Source organism: Cynocephalus volans, chromosome 1, assembly GCF_027409185.1.
Source record: "Cynocephalus volans isolate mCynVol1 chromosome 1, mCynVol1.pri, whole genome shotgun sequence".
Classification (NCBI taxonomy): domain Eukaryota; kingdom Metazoa; phylum Chordata; class Mammalia; order Dermoptera; family Cynocephalidae; genus Cynocephalus; species Cynocephalus volans.
The window spans coordinates 241866352-241887340 of NC_084460.1; the positions used below are offsets into that span (position 1 = coordinate 241866352).

General features: G+C 40.5%; 1 pseudogene; it reads left to right on the plus strand.

The window, feature by feature from the left end:
* Positions 1 to 15048, plus strand: part of LOC134369386 (uncharacterized) — a 37698-nt pseudogene extending 22650 nt beyond the window's left edge.
* The last annotated feature ends 5941 nt before the right edge of the window (positions 15049 to 20989 follow it).

Below are 20989 nucleotides of genomic sequence, written 5' to 3' on the forward strand. Positions count from 1 at the left end.
AGGCTTTTCTTCCCCATTTATCACTCAAAAAATACTGTAATACTGAGTAGCAAAGATCTGTATTTCAGTATAAGTTACATGATTCTTAAATTGAAAGTGCAGTGATAAAATGTAAAAGGATATTACATAAACCATCAGGTTGGTCTTATTTGAGTGATCAGAGCAGAACAGTCAGTTGAATTATTCTTCATCAGATGCATCCCGTTTAATAACTGTGGAAGATTGCAGTTTTGTTCTCAATTGTTCCCCACACTTCCTGTAAGAGAATTATACATTCTGTGCATTTCCATGTGACTAGAGGTGCCTTCCTATAGGAGTTCCATACTTCCCTACTCTGTTAACATTCAGTTTATACACGGGATTTGCTTTGGCCAATGAAATGTGAGGCATAGCAATGCTTACCATCTAAGTAGAAGTTTAAGAGTCATTGCATGGTTCAGCCCTTACATTCTTTTCCCTCTGCCACAATAATGAATGTCCTTAATAGGTGTTACTCCTTCAACCTGGATCCTGAAATGAACACTCACTGAGTTTAGCTGCAGCTGATATGTACCATGAGAAATAAATCTGTGTTGTTGTAAACAATTGAGATTTGGGGGTGTTTCTTATTGCAACATAAACTAAATATTCATTAATACAATAACATTGCAAATTAGTACAGGAGCTCTCCATTGACAGTACTTATCCAGTAGGCAATGTGCATATACCAGATAAAGTACCAGAGTCCAAATAGCTTAGACAAAAACATATCTCACAAAGAAATGTAATTGATATTAACCTTAATTTCCTACCTGGGACTTTTTCACTTATTTGGTAGGTTGATAACAGGCTGTAGAGTATAATATTTCTACCTTCTCCACGTTCCTTAAAAAGACTTCCATTGTACTCAAATTAAGACTGTTATCAGCCAGTGCTCTTCATTCCTTTTGGTGGTTTCATATTTCCAACTGGTATTATTTTCCTTACCTAAAAGATTTCCTTTAATATTTTTTGTAATGTGGATATGCTGGTGGTAAGTTCTTTCTGTTTTTTTTTTTATGTCAAAAAGGTCTTTATTTTGCCTCATTTTTAGAAGATACTTTAGTATAGAATTCTAGGTTGACAGCTTTTTTGAAAAAATACTTTAAAGATGTCCCACTGTTTTTTGGTTTATATTGTCTCTGACAAGAAAATGTTCTATCATCATTATCTTTGCTCCTCTGTACGTACTATGTCTTTTTTTTTCCCCTCTGGTTGCTTTTTATATTTTCTCCTGGTAACTTGTTTAAAACAATTTGATTATGATGCTGTCTTGGTGTAGTTTTCTTCATGTCACTTGTGCTTGGGGCTTGTTGAGTTACTTGGATTAGTTGATTAATGACTTTTATCAGATTTGGGAACATTGTGGCTTTTATTTCTTCAAAGATTTTTTTTTTCTGTCACCACTGGACCTTTTCTTTAAGCCTCCAATTACATATACAAGGATACTTCAAAAAGTTCATAGAAAGATCCATATCTTTAAATTCTATTTTTCCAATGGTCTGGCCAGTTAGCTTAGTTGGTTAGAGTGTGGTGCTGATAAAATCAAAGTCCAGGATTCCATCCCTGTGGGGGCCAGCTGCCAAAAAAAATTTTTTAAATTAATTTTTCCATGAAATTTTTGAAGTATCATTGTATATTAAGCCACTCAAAGTTGTCCCACAGCTCACCGATGATCTATTTCTTTCTTTCTCCCAGACTTATATTTTTGTCTGAGTTTCATTTTGTATGGTTTATATTATCATATTTTCAAGTTCACTCCTGTTTTTTCTGCAACTTCAATCTGTTGTTAAACCTATCCAGTGTATTTTTCATTTTAGTCATGTCACTTTAATATCTAGAAGGTCAATTTGTGTTTTTATTCACATCTTCCATGTCTCTACTTAACATGTTCAATTCTTCCTCTAGATCAGGGTCTCTCAACCTCACTGACAATGTAGGCTGGATAATTTTTTGTTGTGGGGGTCTGTTCTAGCATTGTAGAATGTTTAGCAGGATCCCTGGATCCCCAGGATCACCTCATGTCAGTAGCACCACTACCCCCAAGTGGTGACAACCAAACTGTCTCCAGACATTGCTAAATGGGGAATCACTCCTTTATTAATAACTGTTACTCTAGATTTTGGAATATAATTAATACAGTTATAAAAACTGTTTTAATGTTCTTGTCTACTAATTCTATCATCTATGTCCATTTTATCCAGTTTGTTTTTCTTGGCTTTTTTGTTTGTTTGTTTTTGTTTTTATTTTTGTTTTTTTGGTGGCTGGCCAGTACAGAGATCCAAATCTGTGACCATGGTGTTATAAGGCTGTGCTCTAACCAACAGAACTTACTGGCCTGCCCATTTCATCCAGTTTTGATTGATCGATTTTTCTGCTTAAAATTTTCCTGCTTCTTTGCATACCTTATAGTTTTTTCTTAGATGCCAGACATTGCAAATTTTATTTTGTTAGGTACTGGATATTTTTATATACCTATAAATATACTTGAGCTTTGTTCTGGGATGCAACTAAGTTACATGGAAAAAGTTTGATCCTTTTAGGTCTTGCTTTTAAGATTCATTAGGTGGGACCAGAACATTTAATCTAGGGCTAATTTTGCATCTCTACTGAGGCAAGACCCAGTACTCCATGAACTATGAGATTTTCAAGTCTGACTGGTGGTAATTGTTACTATGCCTGGCCCTGTGTGAGTTCCTTGTGAGTGGGTCTTTCCATGATCAAGTGCACCTTCTTCACATGCATGTGCTAATAACTACTCAGCTGAAGAGTTAAGGAAGAACCTCTGGGCATTTGGGGGATTATATCTCTCTGAGAAGAATTCTGTCTGGTATGTACTTTGTTCTGCAAACTCCAGCAGCTTTGGCCTCTCCCAGCTTCATATCTTCAAATTCCCAGCTTTGTCTTCTCAACTCAGGGAAATCCCTGAGTTCTGACTGGGGTCCCTCCTGCACCGCAGCTTGGAAACTCTCTCTAGGCATTAAGCTGGGAAAATCATTGGGCTCACTTGTTTTCCCATTTCTCAGGGGTCACTGTTCTTTCATTGTCTCCTGTCCATTGTTATAATAAAAACCATTGATTTATGTATATTGTCTGATTTTTTTTTTTTTTTTTTTTTAGTTGTTTCAGGCAGATGGTAAATCTGCTCTCTGTTACTCCATCTTGAAACGGAAACTTGAAGCTGAAAACAAGTTTGTGCCACACTTAAGTTTTTAATTTACCTGGCATTTATATGGGTGTTAAACTTTCTGAGTTATTGAATTTCTGAGAATAACTGTGTTTTCCTCTCACTCTTGATTGAAGAGTTTGAATGGAAATAAAATTCTGCACTTAACGTAGTTTTCACTCCAAACTTGAAAGGCATTTTTCCTTTGTTTTCAAGCATCTAATGTTGCTGATAGGAAGTCTGATGTTTGTTTCATTCTTGTTCCTTTGTAGATAACTTTTTTCTTTCTACAGGATTTTAGAATTATCTCTTATCTACGGTGGTCTGAAATTTCACAGTGATCTATCTAGGTGTGGGTTTTTAAAAAATAGTATCTGTGAAACCATGAGTTTGACAGACTAATTTTATAACCTACTATAAAATAAATATATGATTATTAAGATAGAAAACATTTGTCCATGCTACGTAAAATCATTTCCAGTATCACCAGTGTTAGGTCTACCACTTTTTGGGAAACTTTGGATTAAAGCATAGTGTTAAGAAAAATTGCAATAAATTATCAGGGATAATTCTGAATGGGTGAAAATTACTGGGTATCTTCTCAGTGGATGTTATCTAAGTGATCCTTTGGGGTTATCTGACTATATAGGGATCTGTGGTTTTCATCATCTTTGACTGGACAATGGAACATACAACTCTGTAAATAGTAGAAAAGTGATAGTAATGCTAATATCTTGTCCATAGACATGACAATAAATTGGGTCTGGTGAAGATGCAATTAACTACCAATCTGTGGAAAAGATGATTCCAAGTGTAATATTCTATTTCTTATAAATATCGACCAGTTTTTTAATCTGTTGCCAAATTCATTTCAGCGTTTCTGATTGCTGCTATATGTATTTGTTCTTTGGATTCTCTTTTGAACTGCTTTTAACATTTTACCGTTTCTTTCATTAATGAATGAGTTAAATAAAATCTTTGACATTATTTTTTTATATTTATATGATAATCATGATTTTGCCTTGTTTTAAAAATTATCTTTTATTAATAGCATACATCAGTCATTATAATGTACATTATTATTATAATGTTTGAGGGGATTTGGAGAACACGTCAAACTGGACTTTGGAACAAAGTGCATTTTTACTAAGCCCACACTTGTATCAAATTCTCTATGATAAATCTGGCTGGTCACCTGTTTTTGTAAATAAAGTTTTGTTGGTACATGGCTACACTCATTCATTTACATATTGTCTCTGGCTGCTTTTCTGCTACAAAAACAGAGTGGAGAGCTACAACAGAGATCATATAACCCACAAGCCTAAAATAGTTACTATCTGGCCATTTAAAGAAAAGGTTTGTTGATCCCTGCTTTATGATATATCAACCCACTTTAGCATATTACATCTTGGGAGACTAAATAGCACAGTGTAGAATATCTCCCACTGGTTTTGAACTCAGAGTTGTCTGCGTTTGAATTCATACTCTCTCAGTTATAGTTGAGAGACATTAATTAGGCCGTTTAAACTTCCTAAGCCTCAGTTAACTCATCCATAAAATAGGGATAATGACATCTCATATGGTGATTGTGAGAATTAAATGAGCTGCTGTATGTAGAGAGCTTAATATCCAGAACATAGAAATCCGTGTCATTATTGGGCATGGGTAAACTTGGGAATGCACAAAACATAACAGCTTTACCTGGTTTTGTAACCTTCAAAAGAAAATCCAATTATCTGATGCCAGTCACCCTACTTCAAGCTTCTCTCCACCATTCTAGTAAAGTTCTCCTCTTCTCCCAACTTAAGTAAAAGCTATATGTTTGTTTGGTTGGTTGGGGACACTTCAAGGGAAAACCTCATGAAAGTATCTTCAGCAAAGTCTCATCCTTATTGTGGCAGACTGACTGCAAAAAGGGCCTTGATTCGTCTCCCATCCATATCTGTGTCCTTTATGATGTCACTTTGCAGGTTCTCTCATCTAAAGATGGAGTCTATTTTCCCTACCCTTGAATCTCTACTTGTTACTTGCTTAACTGATAGAACACAGCAGAAGTGAATATGACAGTTCTGACCTGAGGCCTTAAGAAAGAAGCCTTTTGTGCCTTCAGATTGCTCTTGTAGAACGCTGCCTCCACCATGATCGCAAGCCTGAGGGTAGCCGGCTGGATAAGAGCACAGAGATGAGTCATCTCAGCCACGGCCATTCTAATCCAATCAGCTCCCAGCTGACCTGCCAACTGATCACAGATGGGTGAAAGAACCAGACGAGATCACCCAAGTCCAGATCAGATCAGCTGAACTGCCTAACCAACCCATAGACTCATGGGCAAAAATAAATATTTTTATATGCCAAAATAAATCAATGAATAAATGTCTGATCATTTCTATTATTGAATCTTGGCTAGCGAATGACTGTTATCTGGTGCTTTTTTCTTGGGGAGGGTTGCATATATGTATCCCACACATCAAAGTAATGTTCATCTGAACATGTGATCCTAACTCAGCCCTCTTGTGTCAGAACATTGCTGATATGATTGATCCAGATCCAAACTCAAGTAAAGGATTTCTCATGAAATATTTGGACAGAATTCACAGCTCTTGGCCACAAAGATCATGTAACAGTATTATGAGAACTTTCAAAGAAAAGATTGTCAATAGTTGTTTCATCTACAGGATCAATTCTTGTAATTAGGACCATTAGAACCAAAACATTTGCACGACAAAAGAAGTTTTGAATCCCCACTGGTTAGCCTCCTGTTTGAAAACTGTAGTTAGAACAAAATCTGAGAACGGATAGAGAATGCACTGTTCCTTGGGTCTGTAAATTCCTTGCAATTATATAATGGAACATTTTCCCCAAGGTAGCTAAAAAGGGAATAACAATGTGCCCAAATATCATATCGTATTTCATAAATATAAACTATTTTCATGGGTCAATTAAGAAAAATAAATTAAGAAGAAAAAAGAAAGAGAGAGTAGAATAGTTTTTACCAGGAAAAGGGAGTGGGTGGAGGAGGACAGGCAGATGGGTGCAAAGTTACAAAGTTATGGTTAGATAGGAAGAATAAGTTCTGGTGCCCTAGAGTGACAATAGCTAAAAATATTGTACTGCACATTTCAAGACAGCCAGAAAAGAGGATCTTAAATGTTATTACCACAAAGAAATGATAAATGTTTAGGTGATAGACATGCTAACTAATTTGACCGGATCATCATACAACTTGTATAATGCACGCACATATTGAAACAACAAACTATACTCCATAAACATGTACCATGAAAAAAATTAGTTTTTTTAAAAAGGGAACAACATTCTCTCTGAGTCTCTGGTATTCCCCTTGTGATTTGGAGGATGATTATGCCTTTATCTCTTCCACTGCACTGAAACTCTGCCACCCTGTGTCATTGTAAGTCAGTTGTTTAATTGGTCTGGGCCTCAGTTTTCTCATATGTAATACGAGGTTATTGGATGATATCCGAGGTCTCTTTATCCTTATGAGTCCATGCCAACTTTAGATAAATTTTTTTTCTTAATTTTTATTCCCACTCATCAGACATTTATTTCATATCTATTACGTGCCAGGCATTTTACAAGTCACTTGAGATACAACAGTGAATAATGAGACATGGCCTCTGTCCCACTATTAATAATTGATAACAGAAATGACAGCAAGCATGTCATCAACAATATCTGGTATCATACTACATTACAGATTCCGAAACACTTTCACAGACACTTTTCTATTTGACCTTCACTGCATCGCTGTTAACTGGTTAGGACAGATATTTTCATTTGCATTTTACCTATGAAGAAAATGAGACTCAGAAACATTGAGTAAATTGGCCAGTGCTACATGGAACTGATATTACCACTTGGGACTTAGAAATTTTGATGCTGATTATTTACAAAAATTATTTTCATTATGAAATATTTCAAACATACTAAAATTAATAGTTCAATTAAAAAATAAATAAAATTAAAAATAATAGTACAATAAATCCCATATACTCATAGCCTGAAATTTTAAATTATCAAGATTTTGGCTACATTTCCTTCATTCTCCCCCTTTTCTTCCTTCACAGAAGTACTTTAAGCAAATCCCAAAGATCCTGTCATTACACCCTTCCATACTCCATATAAATCTTTAAAAAGTAAGGGCTTTATCTTTTTTCTTTTTTTTTTTGTCTTTTTCGTGACCGGTATTCAGCCAGTGAGTGCACTGGCCATTCCTATATAGGATCCGAACCTGTGGCCAGAGCGTCGCTGCGCTCCCAGCGCCACACTCTCCCGAGTACGCCACGGGGTCGGCCCAGTAAGGGTTTTATCTTAACATCATCATAATGCCACTGTCGCACTTAATAACATCAGTAATAATTACTTTTTCTCATTTAGATATAATTCTTGATGTTTGTTTGGGTAGAATGAAGTTTAAAAATCATCGTGCTATTCAGTCACATACTGACTAGCCAAACGTAGTATACGTTTGTCTCACGACAACAGTTTATTGTTTTCTAGGCCATCCCTCCTTTCCCAAAGCACTAATTTTGTGTTAGGGACTATTATCTTAGTGTCTTAGTCCATTTGTGATGCTATAACAGAATATCTCACACTGGGTAATTTATACAGAACAGAAATTTATTTCTCCTAATTCCCAGGCTGAGAAGTATAAGATCAAGGCTTGGCAGCTTTGGTATCTGGTGAGGACCCCGTTCTCTGCTTCCAAGATGACGCTTTGAACACTGAATCCTCCAGAGGGAAAGACTGCTGTTCCTCACATGACAGAAGAATGGAAGAGAGAGTCCATCCCTCAAGCTCCTTTTATAGCAGCACTAATCCATTCATGAGGCAAAGCCCTCATGACCTAAACACCTCCCCTTAGGCTCCACCTCCCAACACTGTTGATTTGCAGATTAAACTTCCAACACATGAAAATGGAGGGGACAAAAAAAAATTTAAAACATAGCACTTACTAATAGAATTTTAGCTAGAAACATGACCATGAGGAATAAAGACTGTATTTTCCAGCCTTCCTTGCAACTAGATGTGGCTATGTGAGTAAATTCTAGTACATGAGATGTTAACTGAAGTGTTGAGTGGAGCTATTGGGAAGTATTTTTCTTTTTCTTTTTTTAATTGAAATGTAATTGTACTTATCTGTGGGATACAGAGTTGAATATCAACACTTATGGAGTATATGATGCTAAAATCAGGATAATTAGTATATTCATCATTACACAATGTAATCATTTTTTGTGGCCCTTGCTACCCCTCCCCCCACACCTCTGGTAACCTCATTTCCGTCCTCCTCTTTGGGAAGTGTTTTTAAGGGGAAAGAGCATGTTTTCTTTGATCTTCTTCTTCCTTGTTGACAAGAATGTAGAAACAGTAGCTGGAACTTAAGCATCTTGACTTACGAGGTTGTGTACTAAGTAAAGCAGGTGAGGTATCAAGAGAGAAGCACTTAGATCCCTGATGATCATGGAGCCACCACATCAGTTTAGAAGTAAACTATCTTTTAAACTTCACGCCAGTGTAATTTATCTTGGCTTCTAATTGTTTTGACACATGTAGCCAAACAAACCCTAACTTATACACATTTCTGTATACTTCTTCCCCCATCCCTGAATTATGGTGGAGCTAGACACACAGAAAAATGGGTTCAATCTGAGCTCATGTCATCTCATCTAGTATAACTGTTAACTGAGATGTATTCCATCAAACTTAGTGCTATAAAATGACAAATTTTCAACTTCCAAAACTCCTTGCCCTTGGGTCTGTCGTTACTATATAATCAACATCATTTCTGTCTTCTTCATCGATAGGCTACCCAAATATACCAATTGCATGGTTCTTAAAGGAAGTGTTTTGTTTATAAAGTTTGCAAAAATATTTAGAGAAGTCTGGAAAATGCATGAACTATAGAATGAGTAACAAGCATTGGATACTTAAAAAGGCCCAGCCTTGTGACCCATCTCTGATCTCTGAAAATAAATCACTGATTTCAGAGCTAGTCTGGGAGAGCTAGAGGAGCTGTCACAAGTGATGCAGTCATTATCAGAAGATCACAGTTTATGTACAGAAGTTCAAATATTGTCAACAGTTCTACATTTAAAAGGTTTCTTATGTAATTTTACAGCCAGTAAATCAACCCCTGATGACACACTGAAATAGGACCAGGATATTAAAGCATTTAAACATGGGTTTTTAATTTGTTAACCAAATATTAGGACATCTCCTCAGTTTTCTTAACATAGAAAAAGAAGGAAAAAATCCTACAGTAATAAAGAAAAGTATTAGGTTTTCTTTCAAAGATGCAGGCTGATTTCCAATATTCCAAACTTTTGGATTATTTAATCAAAGGGAAGCTAATAAAAAGAAATGCACAACTGAGAGACTGAACATTTTTTTCTAATGTCAATAATTCTCTATTGAAGCAGTCTATCAAGTTTATTTTAAAGAGATGTGAGTGATCAAGTAATTAGATCTACACTCTCAATTGCAGTGTTTTGAGCCAAATGAGAAACTCCTCTAAAGTTTGTGATTCTGTACTTACTGCTGCTCATCTGTTCATGAGAAGTTTAAAGAATTGTAATGTACTTACTAAATTGTACATGTTGGGGGGGGAGGGAAGAAGACACAACATTACAATTCCTTGAAGTTGATACCACAAGCGAACAGAAAGGAGATTGTTGGGAGGGAGCGGGGAGATGGAGGGGGAGGGAGGTTTCGGTGATGGGCCACAATAATCAACCACATTGTATATTAACAAAATAAAATTAAATTAAAAAATAAATAAATTGTACCTGTGAGAACAAAATGTTAATCAAACCACTACAAATCTCACACTTTCAAGAAATTAATGAAAAATAATTCCTAAAAAAGAAGGCGTAGGGAATATGTAAAATCCTGCTTTGTAGTTCAGTCTTTGAGGAAGGACTCTAATTTTCAGCTACCACAGACAGTAAAAACTACCTCTCAAATGTCAATTCTCTGCACTCTGTTAAAATGTTCCCTTTATACGTATATACATGTATTATTGCAGACTGTGTTTTCCCAAGTTGGTTGAAACAGTATCTCCTATCCCAACTGCTCCTTTTACAATCTGACTTTAACACTTCTCCCATGGACAGGAGGAGTTTATGCCCTTCCCCTTAAACCTGGGCAAACTTTTGTGACTGCCTCAACTGAAAGAGTACGGGAGAGTGACATTATGTAAATTTTGAGGCTAGATCACAGAAATGCCAAGTATTTCACTTTTCTCTCTTCGGACACTCACTGTAGGAATTCAGATGCATGCTGTAAGGAAGCCCAAACTAGCCCAGGCAGGGAGACCACATGGTAGGTGTCCCAGCTGAGGGCCAGCATCCTCGGCCAGATTATGTGAATGAGGACATGTCCAGATGATTCTCGTCCCCAATCACTGAGTGACCCTTAGCCTTTGAGTCATCCCCACTGAGGCTTCATATATGGTGGAGCAAAGATGAGTCCTCCACCACCATACCCTATCTGAATTCCTGAACCACAGAATCTGGGAGCACAATAAAATAGTGGTTTGGGTACTTTGTTAGTCAGCATTAGTAACTGGAACGTATATGTCACCTACAGGGCATATTAATAACGATGATACTTTCAATTTCTGTAAATCTCCCCGGATAGAACCATATAATAAATATTATGTACTTTCAAAGTAGTCTTCAAAAGTGAAATAACAATAATAGCATATGACCCTCATTTTTCCCATTAAAGGAGACTAAGACATGGAAAAGTTGCAATTCATACAACATCATGTGTTTTTTCAATGGCCCAAACTAAGACCTTCTGTCTTCCAGAATTAGGCTTTTCCACGAAAGCCATATCCTCAGCCAAAATTTTTCTTGAAATTTGTATTTTTATGAGTTCTAGGCCCTTGACTCTCAATGTCTGCTGAGCCTTTCTACATATTCTGCAAATGGAGTTGACATTCTCTCTTTCTCTTTTTCTTTTTAGTTCTCACTCTGGCTCAAAATGTAATTCTTCAAGTCAAAATGTTATACAGTACTTACATAGGACAACCTAAAATAAAACCCCAAAAGCCTTCATTCTTTGAAACTTTGTTGAGGTATTATATTGCAAAGGATGAATTCCTGTTTCAGATTTTAATTTTAATTTTTATTTTTAGGTCTTCTGCAGAATGACTGGAATAACAGTCTCCAGGATTGTTTATCCCCAATCCCAGAAGATCCATAAAGGAGGCATCTTACTAACAAGAGCAGAACCACCCAATACTTCTTTTGCCACCTTTTGATTTACCCACACAGTAGCCCCAGTCCTGAAACCAACCTTCCTTCTATTCAAAACAAAGGATTTGAATATTTTTAATTTTGCAAAATCATTTTTCTTTTCTTTTCTTTTTTTTTAAAAGAGGAAACTAGAGCTTTCTGCATTGGTGGCATGATTGTCAAGAGAATTTTGTTTAGAGGCAAGTGAATATTTTCACTAGTACTCAAAGAGTCTAGTTGCTCCAAGAAGTCCTAATGTGCACCTTTTTTCCTTGTGGATTCTTCTCTACTTTACCTCCTTGAAATGCCAACACATGGCTCATCAAATCTACAAAGCTCAATGTAATGTGCATCACTCCCTCTCTTATTCACTTTTCCCACTAACTAGCATCATTGCCCTTTTTGGCAACTGCACACCTACAAGATATTTCCAGAGAGATTCCGTAGAAAACCATTGGCTCTTCTTACTCACTTTTTTCCTCTTGCTAAGTCCCTAGGGACTGATCTAATGCCCTTTAACTGTCCCCCCTCTTTTTTCTCCCTCTTTTTTCCTTCTTTTAATAAATGAAGGCTTTAGATTTGTTTTAGTTTTTCTTCTCACCTAGAAGCTCCACTGGCATGTTGAGGCCCTAGTACGGTATCCAGTGATCAACGCTGAATCCCATCCTTACCGGTATTTGCTCCTTGGAGGTGAAAAAAATAAATGTTTTATAAAGCTCAAATTGGCCTTATCAAACAAAACATCTGCTAGATCAGTGAATGACTGGTGACAGCAGGAGACAGCAGTGTTGGCCTCTCCAATAGAAGTCACTGCAGTTAATGGGAGCTATTATGGGAAAATTCTGGCAAGAAGTTTTCTTTTTCTTTTTTTCTTTTTTTTTCTCCTCCAGACAGCTAAAAAATTTTTAAAGAAAAAAATGTATTCAGTTGCTAGGGTAACTGTGGTTTCAAAACTACAGTAACAAAAGCCAGATATCACATATCAAACTACCAAATTGTTAATTTGACTGGTATTTTAAAATAACTGCTTGAAAGAGATGTTTTCTCTTTAGCTAGCTATGGAGAATAGAGGAAAGGAGAGAACAGAAGGAAAATGGAGGAAAAGAGAGAAAAAGGAAACGGATAGATTTGTTTAAGAAAGATTTTTGCCTCACTAAATATTTGTTGGAAATAAAAATCCCTTCATGTTACAGATACATTTGCATGCAGCAATTATTTAGTCAGATTCAAAACATAAGGAGAATACTGGGTTATCGTGTTTTCAATTTCTCTTCCCGTATCTCAAATCCTGCCTGGGCTTTAAGTGAACAGTTTTCTGTGGGTACTCGGTAAAAACTGGTTACTTAGGAGAGTTCTGAAATGAATGTTCTGAAATCTTTTATGGGTGATTGTGTTTTTCCTGTGTCTTGTTTTTCATCACTTAATTTAAAGGAAATATAATAAAGTTGTTAAGTGCTTGGACTCTGGAGTTGGACATAGCTAGGACCGAATTCCTTTTCTATCCCTTACTAAATTCCTTTAACCTCTCTGAGCCTTGGTTTCTTCATTTATAAAAGGGTATCAGGACAAATGAGTAACTTATTTCAACAAATAAATTGCAGGAAAGAAAAAGAGAGAGAGACTCAATGTAAGAAATAAAAGAAAAAAGAAAAAGAGGGAAAGGAACATATTGATTAAAAGAGACCTAAGAGGCATATCAACTAAATGTCATATGTAGACATTTAGATCTGATTTGGGGAAGGAAAAAAAAAAACCCAAAACTCAACAATTGTAAAAATTTATTTGTCAGACAACTGGGGAAACTTAAACATTGATTAGGAATTTCATAATATTAAGGAATTATTTCAAATATGTTTAGGTATGTGGATCCCTGTACTGGTCAGCCACCAAACAATCAAACAAACAACAAAATAAAACAAAGCCCAAATATGTTTAGGTATGATTATAACATGGTACTGTGGGAGTTTTTTAAGAGTTATCTTTTGTTATTTTTATACATATGGGAATATTTACAAGTAAAATGATGTGATATCTGAGATTTACTTCAAAATAAGGCAGGAGGAAATGGATTGGGGTAGTTTGGCTGCAAGCTGACAATTGTTAATGCTGGGTGATGGACACAGAGGGGTTCATTATTGTCTCTACTTTTGAATGTATATTTGACATGTTCTATAATAAAAGTTAAAAAGAGAAATATCAGTAATACTCACCTGAAAAGATTATTGTGTGGATTAAATAAGATGCTGTGTTTAAAGCATTTGGCAGAGTGCCTGGCATATAATAATTGCTCATTAAATGTTAGCTGTTACTGTTAGAAACAAGGCCTCCTTCTCCTCACCTGCAGAACTATGAAAACCAGACTTTGTTGTGGACTGGAGCAGCTAGCCTTACTCCCTCCAAAGGAGCCAGCTGCTGGCTGTCATTGCATTCATTCTTCCTCATCCACCTGATTCTGTACTAGGCCCCATGCTTCCCACGCACATCCTAAAATTCTGTTTCATGGTGGCTGTTGCCTTTGCCTTTAGTTTCACAGTAAGTTTTATCTGGGAGTGCTGTTTCAGTGGAAAATGAAAGGCAAGAACTTTTTTACCTCAACTATTAGTAAGTATTGAGCACAATGCTAGGAATTTTCCTATATAGTTTTATTTAACCTTCATAACAATCCTTCGAAGTTGAAATTAATAGCTTTATTTTAAAGAGGAGGAAACCAACAAGTTTCTAGGCCTGCCCAAGGTCACAGCATGGTTAAGTGGTGGGCCTTAACTAGCACCCAGCTCCTGAGATCTTCAAAGGGCTTGTGCTCACCCAGGAGCCCTGGCTATCAGCCCTCTTGCCTTTCTTTTCCTTGCCCTAGCTTAAAAACAACCTCGACACAGAAAAGGTTAAGTTGACACTCCCAACCAAGAATCCCAAACCATATTCATCTGTCCTAAAAGGTTTGGGCAGGTTGGTAAAAGATCTGCAAATGTGATAAGACGAGTCACAGGCTTAGGAGTAGCTTGGGGCCAGCGGAGGGGAGGCTCAGAAAAGGGTCAAGGAAAGAAAAAGGTTTTCGGGATTGCACTGACATTTGTGTTTAATTTCCCTCTTGTTCCAAATGCTGTCCAACTTCTAAAGGAAAAAAGAAAGCAGGGAGAGAGAGATACCTTATAAGAGAGCCGTTCAATTCCAAAAATTAAAAACAGCCAGCCGCCATCCAATACCGTGGACCCTAATTCAAGCTCCAGCTGCAATTTAGTTTGGTGGTTGCGCAGACACCCTAAACTTGCAAATGATGAGTTGACTCTAGAATCCTGCTTATACAAAGTGGGACGATTCCATGCAAGGCGTGTATCTGGTTACAACCGGAGTTACTGGTTGTTTATATCGAACATTCCCGGGAATGCAGCAGAGAGAGAGAGGCACCAGGATAAACAGCGACAGAGTTGCCTGAAAAGTGTTAGTGCCTCAAACTTGAGGGTTAGCCTCTTGGGCCTCACTCCAGGACGTCGGGAGAAGTCGGGATCTTTCTGCGGACACCTAGAAGATTCCCCGCTAACCCTTTTCCTGCCGAGGCCCAGAGGCCCTCACTCTAGGGCCACCGCCGGAGCCAGGGTGCAGTAAGGAGTCGACACCATCCCACCGCCCTCGTCTCCAGACCTGCTCACCCCCTGCTGCGAATCCCTGATGCTCTCCATGTGTTGGGCGAAGGTCCTCTTAATTAGGAAACAATAGCTATTTAAGAAGAAGCGCAAATAATCCGTGCACGGCGCGCCCAAGAGTGGCATTCTCGGGAGCTTCCCCTGTGCAAGGAACGCGGCAGCTGCGAGCAGCCGGGGAGAGAGGCCGGCGCGCGGGGGCCGGGGCGTCGGGAGCAGGGGGCAAGGCGCCTCGGGGCCCCGCCCCCGGCCCTCCCGCCCCGCTGGGACCTGCGAGGTGGAGAACCACCTTCCTCCTCACGCCGCAGATTTGGGGGGGAAGGGTCCAGGAGAGGTAGGCAGGGGGCGTCAAGCGCCTGATTCTGTCGCTCGAAAGTCGGTGGCAGCCCCGAGTCTGGCCTCGGGTCCGAGCGCCCGCGGCGCGCTCTGCCGAGGTCGCGGGCCGCACGCTCGGTGTCACAGCCACGAAGTCCTTTTCTTGCCCTGAATGAGCCGGTCTTCGACCCCTTAGAGGGTGGAGATTCCTCTCATTCCCTCCTCCCGCTCTCCTGGGTTGGAGAAGAGATGTGTTATTAGGTTGGAGTGAATATTCGCGTGCTCTATAATTACGCATATACTGAAATCTTCACCGTTGACTTAAGTTACTTGGCGCTGCGAGGGCTGGGGCCCTGCATATTGATTAAACGCAGCCTCTATTTACCTAAACAATACATGTAGAGATTAACAACGTTCGCTTGATCACAATAATGGGGTTGACAATTAAGGAGCAATGCATCCCAGATGTAACGAAGCCTATGGAAGGCGTGTGGGGGGCGGCGGGCTTCTAGGAGAGGGGCGCTGGGGGGCTCCGGCGGCGGAGATACCGAGCAGGGTGCGGAGCAGGAAGCGGCTCCGGAGCACGGCAGGAGGCGGCGGGGAGGCCCAGCGCGCCCTGGCCGCCGGCCACCGGGTCCGGGAGGCTCGCAGCTGGTTTTGGAGGACCTTAACCCCCCTGCTACCAGGGTGGCATCTGGAGCTCGGAGCCCGCCGCCCCGCGGCCGTGTCACCTGCCTCAAGGCCGTCTCGCTTGTTGATGCCTGTCTGGGAAGAAGGATGGACGCTACTGGCATGTGCCCGGGTGAGTGTGTCTGTGTCATCAGTGTACATTCTGCATGCGGCAGCGAGGGAGGGGGGCGAGGAGGGACACACGCGTCTAAAGTGTGTGCCGAGCCTCCCTGGACGAGCCACTCAATACTCCAAGAAGCGGATCAGGGTGGACAGTATCCACTTGGACTCCGGAAGGGCATGGGTGTGACCTCTGTGGGTGTGACAGTGGAGGCCAGCCCGTCAGGGTTCAGCTCTAGAGTGGCTGAAATCAAGAAGCATGGACGTGGCGCCCCAGGGCAAACCTGTTCGGGAAGATGTCACGGGGTGCCTGACTCTTGAGGGCAATCTTATAATCCACTCCTTCTCAGCCTCTACTGAGCTATAGGGCCCTGAGAAGAGGTCCTAGGAAGGAGGGGATTAAAAGGAACTAACTCAAAGAAGAACTCAGGAGAGTGGGGCATGGGTAATAAAGGACAGATGAGAGCAGTCGTGTGTGTGTGTGTGTGTGTGTGTGTGTGTGTGTGTGTGTGTGTGTGTGTGTGTGTGTGTGTGTGTGTGTGTGTTTGAAATCACGATCCACCTAGAAGGGTTTTCAAATCCAGGGCTGCTATCCATACTGGCTGCAAAAGAAACATGCACGTTGTTTCTCTGCTTTTTCCCTCTTCCCTCTGCGCCCCATTATCAACCCGGAATGCTTCCCATTCCACATTTAGACACAAACAAAAGGATTTGTCGCAGACACCCATGAACAAGACGGGACGAAGTCTTTTCCCGCCAAACAGCTAATGTCGGGAAATAAACAGCTCCTGCCCAGGCTCTGGGCACAGGAACCCGGGAGAAGACTTGGGTGGTAAGAGGATCTAGAGGATCCGAGGGAGGAAGGAGGGAGGGAGACAGGAAGGGAGGAGAAGATTAGGAAAGAGAAAAGGGAGGAGGAAGAGGAGGGACCAGCAGGGGCAGAGTTGGACTAGGGGTTCCGTTATGATCGCCCCTTACCCTCCCAAGGTCTTTCCACCCCTTGCCCCCTCCCCCACTTCGAGAGCTAATGGCAGACTGGGGGAGGAGGAGGTTAGACAAAAGGGGTCTTTCTCTCCTGGGACGGGTGAAGTGCGTCTGTCCTCTCCTTGCAGGCTCTGGAAAAACTGGCAGGAATTTCCTTGTAAGAAGCCGGACGAGTGTCTGCGGCAGAGGAGACAGCTACAAACAGACTTTGGGCCGGGAAGGAGGGTGGGAGGAGCAGTGGGGGCGGGGGCAGCTTTGATCGCTTCAGCTCTGTTGTAATTTTGTCTTCGCCAGATAGATTAGCTGAAATAGCCCTAGCGAGGAATTCCGTTCCGCGGCGTGCCCCCCCCCCCCCCCAGTCATCTCGCGCCGGAGCCCGGTCGCCGCTCCTCCCCGAGTCTCGCCTGAAACTTCAAGGGCTAATGGTTCTGTGTTCCTGCCGTAATTAGGAGGCCACACAGCTCTCCAACACTCCGTTAAACAAATATGTAAGTCATCCTCCCCCTCTCCGGGGACAGACCCGAAGAAGGGAGGCAGCTGGGACCGCTCTGGGCGATGTCCTCCGTTAGGGGAGTGGCGTCACTGTGACCCTGGGCTGCACCTCAAGGCCTTGGTCTTTCTAAGCTCTTCCTTAAGAAGAAGAGAGAGGGGCAAAGAATATGCATCTCGCCACCCACCGGACCAGCCAGGCGAACCCGTGTCTTTGCTTGAAAAGTTTTCTAAATGAATCGCTTTGGTAGTTGGTTCTAAGCTGTGGTGAACAGAAGCTGGGCCCAACTCTTCTCCAGAACAGAGCGACCATGTGAAGGATATGGAGTCGTCCTCCTCCACGGCTTTCTTTTTCTTCCACATATAAATCAGCCATATAAATCATTCGCATTGTTTAAGGTACATTGATCAATCTAATGGCTTGTAATAGGCTCCTAATTGCCACTTGCAGAATTCTGCAGGCTCACGTTTGAACAGGGAAGGTTCTCAATTCCAGCCAAGTCCACCTTAAGCTTGAGACTGGGCAGTTAGAGAACCCAAGAAGAACACTTGGATAACCCTGTCACTCCAGCCTTGGTGCCCCAGGGGAGGGAGGAAAGAGGGTGTTACTGGGGATATTTGCCATTCATTTTTTCAAATCAGTAATTCATTGATGAGCAAAGCCCATGCTGTAATTTATTGGTTATTGTGGATTGCAGATCATTTTGTGAATATCAGACAAGAAACCTTACTATCTGCATCTCCTGTGTACTTACAGTAAAAAACAAACAAACAAAAAAAAACTTCCTTAGTCATAAACCAGTATGCTTTTGGTCATTTTTTAAAAATTTACTTATTTCTAACACAGCATCAGGAGTTGTGATAGAAAATAATATAGGGGAGGGGTGTGCTAAAGGGAAGGAGGGAAAAGCCATACTCTCTCCAGTAGAATCCTGGAGGTCTGCCTAAACTCCTGTTTAACATCTTGCAGTACTAGTGATGCCTTCTTCAAGTCCTGGATAGAGGAGGAAAGAGCTGGAAGCCTCTCCAAAAGCTGCCTATGAAAGGGTAAAACTGAGGAAATTGGCATCCTGGCTGGGAGAAGCTGATTTCAAGAAAACCTAGAATTCTCTGGGCTCTGGCTTTCCCTGATGTTAGTTCAGGGTCTATGTAAAAAGGTCACTTTAGTGTCACCAGTGATGGTTCCATTAGGGTTGGCTGAGACAACAAATGTGCATCATTCTGGTAAAGATGCTCTTAAAAAGAAGAAAGCCAACACTGGACACCATGTTTGCTAAGGTCTAACACCCTCTGTGGTGGCTGGTGAGGGAGAGAGGAAGGTAAAACCCCAAGCCGAATAGGCCCCCCATAGCTTCCAAGTAATGCAGTAAACAAATCTATGATGCTTGTTGAATAATCTTTCAATAATTGCAGTCATTAAAATCATCACAGTCTACAGTCACCTTCCTTCCTTTGACACACCAGAGTCTTTCCTTTAACTGTTAATGTGTTTGGGGCTCAGGTAACCAGATTGAGGCAAGCTTAAAGTATACGGCCCAGATACAACTAGCAGTAGAAAATTAGTTGTGTGGCAAACATTCAGATTGTACTTAATAGACCAGGGGTTTGGAATTTCTCCAGCAGAATTTACAGCGTGGCAACAAAGATTTGCATCTCCTACCACCTCTAAATAGCAGTGACACCTCTGAGATAGAGAAGAAAAAAAAAAAAAAGTCCCATTGGCCTATTGATTCTTTTTGGCTCTTTTATTTACAAGGGTTGGGCTGGAATGAGGGTAATATAGAATAAATATTAAATGAAAGCTCAACAGAAATTGAGAAACTGTGGGAGAGTTCCTCAATTTTCAATTAATTTTCTCCATCCATTTGATCTCAACACTGGTGCTTTTTAAAATATAAGTATGTGTTAACTATAAAAGATTCCCTTCTAATCAAAGGCTGCATTTCATTTTCAACCACAACTGACAAACTCCAGCCGCAGAAAGGATTCACCCGACTCCACAGGCGCTGCGGACCATACTGGGCTTCCTTCACCCTTGCTCAGGGCAGACAACGGCTGGTATACACGGGCAGCTTTTTTTTTTTTTTTTTTTTAAACTCAAGTTATTAATGTATCTCCCCAACTCCTACACCGTGCTGACCTGATAATCACTACTCTAGTGTAGATCATGCAAATGAAAAGCATAATTAATTGCGCAAATGATTCAAAAAGGGAGCGCTGTGGCTTAGCAAATAAATAAATAAAGGCAGGTGGGAGGACAGGTCAGATAAACGTTTTTTACAGCCTCTTCTCCTTCTCCCCACTCTTTGCCCCACCCCCGCCTCATGCATCCCGGTCCTGGTGGCCAAGGCTTTGACTGCAGCCAGCCCAGCCAAGGCGAGAACCTTCGGTTTCTCCTCCCCCAACGCCTCCCCTCCCGCTTGCATCCTCATCCCACCGCAGTTCTGTATATTCGCTGCTGAACTCTGCGCCTGGTCGAAGCTCCTGGGAGACTGGGCAGCCACCTAATATTTAACCAGCTACCATATCGAGTTATTCAGAATATAACCGGCCCTCCCGGTCTCCATCCTACTTCCTGTGCATCAGGGAGAAGCATTTTATCTGTGGCATAGGAGCTCCAATCCTTCCGATCAGCGCTAATGATTGAATTGTTTCCCCAGCTCTGCCTTCTAAACACAGCAACTTGAGCAGTTACTTAGATCAAAGCTCTCGGAAGAGGCAAGATGGGAGAAACAATATTTGTTCGAAGGAAGTGAACTCTTCCTTTTAATTACCCTATTTTTCTTTATTAGGATTCGTATAGAATTTTTTTTTGAAAAAAATTATGTATTTACGATGTAAATATATTCCAAGATGAAAACGTCACGGATCAATTGTAAAGGACCCGGATACATAATTTTAAAAAATCAGTTTCAGAGTATATGAGGTTCTCACCCCACTTTCGCTGCTCAGTCAGATTTGTTTATGCAGAATCGACATTTAATAGTGCTAATTGCACTCCAGTTAAATTGCCCTGATTGCAGAAAGGGAAGCAATTTTCGTGCTCTCTGTCTGGGTTTGGAAGAAATTGTTTTATATTCACCTCTTTATAAAGAAGTGGAGATAAGGCACCGGGGCCTTTGCACAAATTGCACTTAGGAGCTGACTGGCAGCATTCAGGCGCTATAATAGAGCATTATTTGGCCGTTTTGAATAATGTAAAGCGTTTGCTGAAAGCTATTCTCCTGAAAATTGCTTTAACTTTTAAAAGGGTGACGATTCACTCCAAACCAGGCCTTTGTTACATTGTCATTATTTCCCCAAATGTTTTAACAGTCAGCTCAACACTT